The 8,697-nt window shown below is 41.3% G+C and overlaps 1 long non-coding RNA gene across 1 annotated transcript; it reads right to left on the bottom strand.

Moving 5' to 3' along the window:
* Nucleotides 1–373: 373 nt before the first annotated feature.
* LOC126534371 (uncharacterized) lies at nt 374–8,359 on the bottom strand. Its single transcript, XR_011895689.1, has 3 exons — nt 7,637–8,359; nt 6,440–6,532; nt 374–620 (listed from the first exon to the last, which is right to left on the bottom strand). It is a non-coding gene; the product is annotated as an uncharacterized lncRNA (long non-coding RNA).
* Nucleotides 8,360–8,697: the final 338 nt, after the last annotated feature.

The raw sequence follows: 8,697 nt of genomic DNA on the forward strand, positions 1-8,697 counted from the left end.
ATGATGGTTATTCTATATTCCAATAACACCCTATCCCTTGAGGGTGTTTTGAACAAAATATTACCCTTCGACCCATGGGGTGTAAGGGTGTGATCAGGAATATATTACCCCTTCACCTATCGGGTGTAATAAGCAATATAAGAGCCCTTGCTAAAAGGGTGTTGAAGTACGGCATGTTGAAGCGGGTACACATGCACTTCATTGTATGTTTCGTAAGTCTAAAGTCAGGCTAGCACACAGAAATGTTATGTACGGTGTGCATACAGTAGGTAATGTGTTTCCAAACGCATGGCATAGCAACTTTGAGAGAAAACACAATCACATGTGAGTGTTCTGCGCGAAATGGTCCCATTTACCACAGATACAGGAAGAGTGACTGCATGGAGGGTCATTTATTCTAGCCACCTGTACAATATTTAGAGCTTGCACTACGCCTTGTATGTGGTGACAAGTCTTGTGGTCGTTCTACACTGAAGAACAGTCTTATTCAAACCAATGTTCCAGGGCACAGGCGAGGCTGGTGATGCCTTTGTGTAGCTCCATTCCAATGTCCTAAGGCGAGCCATCATAGATGAAACCATTTCTTCCTTGATCGCTGTAGCCATCTGCTTGTTTTCTACCTGCAAAATGATTTGTTGCAATTTAATGTCAGGAAAAGTACACGAAACATGACAAGCAGCGCTTCCCTGCATCATTCACTTTAATATTTCAAGATCACATGAAGACCAGGATAAAGAAAACAAGCACAGATAGTGCTTACTTCCCAAGAAATCGTTATTTCGAAAGAATAAGGCATTTATTCTGCCACATCATGAATGTAGGAGAGACAGGTTACACAATTATATGAGGGCAATTCAGATATTATTGCCTCCAAGCCCACTACTTTGCCGATATTACTGCAAACATTTTGAACTCTTTATCATTGATGCACTTATGTTTATGCTATCTAATGTCGCCTCACATTCCTATCTCTTCTCATTCCAGAGCAATCGAGCAATTCATGGCATCCAGTGGTGACGTAAAGTTGAAGCAGCAGGCTGTAATTGAATTTCTGACTGCAGAAGGTTGTGCGCATATCAACATTCATCGCCATCTGACTGCAGTTTACGGGGATTCCTGTGTTGACGTCAGCACTGTGCAGAGGTGGGCAAGGACTGTGAAAGACCAAAATCCTGCCGCATCAAATCTCCAGGATCAGCACCGAAATGGACGGCCCACAATGGCTTCTGATGAGGGTCATGAACATCAGGCAGATAGGTTCACTCAGGGCAATCGCAGGATCAAGCAACACCAGATTTCAACAACACTCACCATTTCCATTGGCTCAGTGAACCACATCATTAAAGACCTGCGTTACAAGAAGACTTGCACTTGTTGGGTGCCATGGCAACTGACGACTGACATGAAAAAGTTGAAGCATTGCGAACAAGTTCAAATCTTCTTGTAACCCAGGAGGTTCTTAATTATGTGGTTCACTGAACCAATGGAAATGGCGAGTGTTGTTGCAATCTGGTGTTGCTTGATCCCGCGATTGACCCGATTCAACTCGTCTGCCTGATGTTGATGATTACGCATCAGAAGCCGTTGTGGGCCGTCCAGTTCGGTGCTGATCCTGGACGTTTGATGCGGCTGGATTTTGATGTTTCCCAGTCCTTGCCCACCTCCACACAATGCTGACTTCAACACAGGCATCCCCGTAAACTGCTTTCAGACGGTAATGAATGTTGAAGGGCGTAGAACCTTCAGCAGTGAGAAATTCAATTACAGCCCGCTGTTTCACACGGACATCACCACTGGATGCCATGCATTGATCGATTACTTTGCAACGCGAAGAGATAGGAAGATGAGGCAAGTGACATTCTATAGCTTAAACATCAGTGCATTAATGATAAAGAGCCAAAATGTTTGCAGTACTACTGGCAAAGTAGTGTGTTTGGCGGCATTACTTCCTTAACCGCCCTCATATTACAGCAATAACACTGGGCAGTTTGTTTTCGTGTGTGACATCTGACCCAAAACTACAACTTAGAATGTGCACAAATAAAGATGCTCGTGTTGAGCCCAATAAATTGCTTACAAATATATCAATCCTTTCTTATGCAATAAGTTTACAATGAGAAGCCACATCATCTCACTGCAACTTTTCCCTGCAAGCAAGTTACATTGAAAATAAGGTGCAGCCATATGCTTCGCTATGCATTGCACTGTAACCATCAAGAGGTACTTTGACATTAATGCCTTGTTCCCAAAACCAAAAGTTTAAATGCCTAACATTATTTCACAGGAGGTGGTGGCCACAAGGCAAAAACAAATTCGCAGGGTTTACGTGCCAAAACAATGACCTTACATTCATCGGTTAATATAACACATGGCATTGTTGTTTTGCCTGCCTCCTCAGAATTATACATTGTTAATAAGAGTAGAAATCAGCATTTTCACAGAAGCTTGCTCCTTTAACAACAAGAGGCACCAACGATGCTGTTCTTTAGGTTTCCCAGGCAAACAATGCAAGCATCACTATACTCACTATCACAAACAATGCAAGCATCACTATACTAACCTTTATTTTTTTCTTAATCTATGACCTACACAGCGGCTGGTAAGAACCCCTCTCCAAGAAATATTTGCAATCTCTACTAGAAGCCCTACCTACACCTTTTAACATCATCTTAGACATCTCCACTAAGCAAGCACATAATCCTGCTGGTATTTTTATTACAGAGGTTTTCACTAAAGATCTTCCAAGCAAGAACTCTTTAGCATCTGATCATTTAGATGCTTTGAACTGGAACAACACAGTGAATGCATCATGCTTAACAGAAGTTTAGCTATTTTAATCAAAGCACAGTTAAAGCCTTTCATGTATGAAGTTTGTCATCTGCTTTTACTTGATCTTGCTGCTTATCTGATTGTGAGTTACACTAAGATCAAACATTCTAATGGCCAACATCTCATCTGTGAAACGCAGAAACTTTAGTGCACTTGTCAGTGTTGTTACGGCATTCTTAAATGTGATGATTAGGCTGCTGGCTGTTTAGCACTGTAGTAGCATTGTACAGGGTGATCATTTTTAAGTATTATGGAATTTTTAAAGATTTCCTGTGGCAGATGGCATAATTCTTGTCCTTGAGCTATATTATTTGAAGAGGTAGAAATCACTAGCATGAGAAATCGAAACACATGTTCAATTAATTAAAAAAATTCACTATTGACTTGGTAACTAATTATTTTACTGTGCATATTGCAATTTACGAATTGTAGCCAGTGAGCTTGGAAGACGTGTGCACTTGAACTTCCAGGATGACACCAGTTTAGGAATATTTCCCTGATAAAGAACACTACACAAGGGTATTCTAGTTACTTTTGTGCATCAGTGCATACAAGCACATTTTGTTAAAAAATTAAGTGGAACAACAGTGCATTTTTACAGCAATTTTGATGGTGCATATCTCCAAACTGGCGTCATTCTGGAAATCAATTCCAAGTGGATGCATCTTGTAATCTCACTGGCTATGATTCATAAATTACAATATGTGCCTCATACATGTGGTGGCACTGGCAAATACTCCCAGAGTTCTACTAGGAAACATAAATACCGAAGAAAGTGGATGGGGAAAAGGTGCCTGCAGTAGTTCAATTGGTAAAGCATCGCACGCGTAATGCGAAGACGTGGGTTCGTTCCCCACCTGTGGCAAGTTGTTTTCTCATCCACTTTTATTTTCATTAATTTATCATTATTTGATTTATTAATCACAAGTAATTTACCCTAAGTTGTCCTTGGTGTTAGTGTTTGCTGGCTTCTTAGGATAAGATTAATAAGCATCGGCCTCTCGGTTAAGCCACTTTCTTTGTTTATATGTGCCATGAAGTAATTAATTGAACATGTGTTTCGATTTCTCGCGCAAGATATGTCTGCCTGTTTGAATATTCCTGCTCAAGGACTAGAATTATGCTATATGCAACAGGTTGTATTTAAAAATTCCACGAAACTTAAAATCATCACCCTGTATAAAGACACTGTGAATTTTAAAACAAGCTTCAGTGAACCTTATTGTATCAGCAAATGGCCAGTGTAACTAGCCTGCTTATCCTGGAAATCTTTTGTAGCTTATAAGCATAGAGCATTTCACTTACACATTTAGGAATGCGAAATTTTCTTGAAATCAGCCCTTTCTTTTTAACAGCTAGCATCCCTGCCAGTTTAGTTAGACATAATGTTGCATAACTTCAATAGTACTGCAAAATCAGATTTTCTTTCTGCTCCCAGTGTCTAGTGATGTATCTTTACCAGTGTCTTTAGCAGCTGAGATAACTAATGTTCCTGCAGGGAAATATAAGAAAACATTGCGATAACTGCCAAGTAAATGCAATCGTGCGTCTTGTTTACAATACAGCATGTGCTCTACCTCCTGCCAGGTTTGTACTCCATATCAGGCCAGCATGCAACTTGTACAAGAGGCACCTTTCGCATGCATGAAGATATTTTATGAGGTTATGGTGGTGTCAAAACATGACATCAACCATAATGCCTTAAACTATTAAATGAAGCACTTACTTGTACAAAGATAGAAAAGGCACCACTTTTGAATTTAGCGCATTCGGTTTACAGTACCATAGTAGAAATGGCTCAACTAGTACAGGTACGCAAACGGGCTAGTTGGTATTCGTCGAGGACTTTCGACAATGTGAACTCGACAAAGGATGGAGAAAGAGGTGATAGCATTTGTCTCCATTTCTCGCCACTTTCGACGTCCTTTGTACAAGCCCGCACTGTTGAACATCATGGGTCAACTAGTACAGCCTGAAAAAAAATGTCATGAAAGAAAACTTGGCACTCAACCTGAACAATTCTGCCTGTCAGGTATTATGGTTTCTTCAGAACTTATTTCTTTATACAAAGACTGACCCATCAAGTAAAGCTTACTGAAAGAGATGAACAACATCAACACCTCGCAAGGCACATGCATCAAAGGAGTTAGAGCATCATACACGTTACCTTTAAGTGCAAAAGTATTCTTTTTCTTAGGCAAACTGCATTTCTAGTTTCTTAAACCCTATATATTCATTTGTCACAGCTATGGGAAAATCACAAGGTGGAAAAAGATGTGTTGGTGCAATTTCAACTTTTATGTACAACAACAAAAGGTAAAGCACAGGAAATCTCACTGGTCCTCTGTCTAAATGACACTCAGTTTCATTTGTCATGTCCACTACCATCCTGACGGCAGCAGAAACAGGAAGAGAGCAGCGTGGTTCAGAAAGCAGACGAAGGAGCTGATATCCTAGCTGACATAAAGAGTAAAGAAGGGAGCTGGTCAGGCCATGTAGTGCAGACTTGAGACATCATTAACTAGCGCGAAAAAGACAATGGACGACAGCTAGAAGCGCACAGGACAGAGCTCTAGGCTTCAACTGAAATTTTGGCTACACAGAAACATAGGATTCAGTAGATGCGACCTCGACGGATGGAAGCAACATTCCTATTTCCCTTTCCCTGTCTGACAAAGGAGATATCGGAGCAAATTGATGGATAGGTTCATTTCGAGATACGAACACTCTTTTTGGTGAGAGCCAGAGAAGGGGTGTTTACACACCTATCACCCGCTTTTTGATGCAAAGTGCTTCGAATATTTTCATGTAGACCTGCCCCTAGAGCCGTCTGGGCAGATGAGTGCTTTGAAACTGCTCAGTGCATGAGCACCTACAGCAATGACTGGCCGGATGGCCACCAGCCACTGACAACTGCGGTCGTTTAAACACCAACCTGTTTGGCTTGAGGAAACATAGGGAAGCTTTCAGTACCTTAGTGGCTGGTGGCCACATGGCCAATCATCGCCATATGTGCTCATGCACCGAGCAGTTTCAAAGGAATCGTGTGCTCAGACGGCTGCAGAATCAGGTACATAGGGAAATATATGAACCACTTTGCATCAAAAAAGCGGGAAATAGGTGTGTAAGCACTCATCTCTGGCTGTTACCAAGAATGTTCGTAAGTGAAATTAACCTGTTCATCAATTTGTTCCGATAGCTCCTATGTTGTTTCTGTCTGTCGACATTCTGTCCATTCCATGTTTCTGTGTAGCAAAAATTTCAGTTGAAGTCTAGAGTTCTGTCTTATGTGCTTCTTGATGTTGTCTTTGTCACGCTAGTTATTGATGTCTCAAGTCTGCCATGAGCACCAACTAGCCCAAGTGCCTTCTTCAACCATGTAATGCATAGGGCAGATAACCGGTGGCACATTCAAGTTACAGAATGGAAGCCAAAAGAAGAGAAGGGTAGTCAAGGACGGTAGAGAAGCAGACTATGATGAAGTCAGAAAATTTGCAGGCTTCACTTCGAATCCGCTAGCGCAAGACAGAGGTAATTGGAGCTCACTGGGAGAGGTCTTCATCCTATGGTGAAAAAAATATGTCAGCCAATTGTGATGAAAAAAGTATACCTGTCAGCTCAGATGTCTTCACAGTCTTTTCAGCAATGTGTAGGCCCAAGACAGCCAGTCGGTTCCCATGCAATTGCTTCATGTTGACTGTAACTGCATGAGCACAAAAAACAACCCACCATTAATGCCACTCGAGATTGACCACTCAATAAAAGAACCTCTCAAAGCTGCAAATACAATTAAGCATTTACCAGCTTAATACATACATATATAAAGGCCAAGAATAGTTACAATAATCATACGCTTTATAACTAGACATTAAAATAAGGTAGTGAAACGTACAATAACCGTAGGACGTTGAGTGCAATTCATTTCAGAAACATTTTTGACCACTGACAGGACGCCTCAGGCAGAGCTCAGTCACACAACAAGAAAACAAATAGTAGTAGTAATAAGCATGCCTGCGTGAAACCAAGATACGAATTCAAGGACGAGAAAAAAATTGATTAGGCTCGGTGTACTTATTTATACAAGAAGATAAATTTATAAACAAATAGCGCAACCACGCGTTCATCCGCAACAGTATGAGAGCTTCTAGAACAAACGAGCACAACTTAAAACGAAGGATTAGTACATAGCCGGGGTGGTCGTGGTTCTTTTGTTTTGCATTAGTTCTAGTCATGAAAGCACGAGCATTGCAAGCTACTTGCGCCATTACCTATCACGTGACCTCCGACAAAAAAACAAAAAAACAAATGAGTGCAAGTAAATAAGCGACATTTAATACGGTTTTCACACTGCACACTTTTGCCCGCGATCGATCCTGACTGGAATTGAATTTCTGGGCGCGTTTGGCTTCGTTGCACAATCTGCGGACGGGAGCCAATCGCGGTCGAAAATTTGCATCCAGAATGGGCTCGATCGTGATCGAAAGTGGCCCTGTGACACCGGTATAAGTCTGCGCCCATCTTTTGTAACAGAATGAACCAATTAGTCAAACCAAAGTATTATTTACCTGCCTGCGCCGAATACTGACGCGTAGCAGTACTTAATTCTCTACAACTCTAGTTGAGGACACGTGAACAATGAAACATTCTTTTTCTTTTTCACATTCGGTGCCCGTAGGCTACGCCTGGAGTACAGATACTACACTGGCATCCAACCCACCTTGTGCTGCCCTTTAAAGAAATTACGCGAAAATTACTACCACAATGACGCACCATAAGAACGCGACGCTGAACGTGACTACGTACGTACCTTTTATATGAGCAGTCCATGCGCCTTGCAAAAGGCCCTCGGTTTGAAGGTGGAGCGCTGTCACGATGTGTACTCTGGGCAAGCCGTTTGGTTTACGTAGTGGATGGACCATGTTGACGATGCATTCCGCCGAAAAAGAAAACGTCCACTTCATCACTGTTCAGGCCGAATGGAAGATGTTTTCTCTTTCGCCACGAATGACGGCCGTCGTAGGCATAGTAAACACACTGTCACAAAGAAACACCGATGTCGTAGGCCGCTGCTGCCTTTCTTTCTCACGCATGATCGCGTCGCCTTCACTCCGGACGCTCACTTCACGTCGATGAGCGCAAAAGTACACGAAAACAACGAGGTGGTACAATCTAAACGCAGCAAAAAACAATCGAATTACTCACAACTTCAAGAATGTCACGGAGAACACACCAAACACACATGCACCCGCCGGCCCGCCGCGAGACGCAGGAAATGACGTAGCGGCGACAACAGCGACACCCGTCGGGGGAAGTTATTTCAATTTCGGTTTCGTTTTCAAGGCATAAATACAAATATTTTTTTAAAAATTACGTGTGTATATTACTTTCCAAGCTATTTATTTTACGCTACCTCTAAGCCATTTCCTGTGTTTACGGGTAGGTTCAATGGAAATTTATTCGCAAAAACATTGGCTGATATCAAATGAAATGGAATGGCAAAGGTGGGCTGGTAACTGCATGTAAGTGAATTCATTTTCTATATATATATATATATATATATATCTATATATATATATATATATATATACATATATATATATATATTTCTTTTTTTTTTTGCTTGGACGTTCATTTGTAAAGAGACGTGGCCCTTCCTGATTACATAGGATGCAGAGGTACTTGCAAGTCTGTCTTTTCTTTTATGCACAGAGAAAGAGAAAGAGAGAAAAAAGCTTTAATTGGCCTTTTTAAAAAGTTTACAATGCTCATATTTCTTAACTGGTTTGCTCACGCAAATTTTAAATAGCTTGGACGAACGACAAATGTAGAAGTACTTGCATAATAGCTTTCTAAACGTATAGGCGATAC

The sequence above is a fragment of the Dermacentor andersoni genome, chromosome 7 (genome assembly GCF_023375885.2).
Source record: "Dermacentor andersoni chromosome 7, qqDerAnde1_hic_scaffold, whole genome shotgun sequence".
NCBI classification, from domain to species: Eukaryota; Metazoa; Arthropoda; class Arachnida; order Ixodida; family Ixodidae; genus Dermacentor; species Dermacentor andersoni.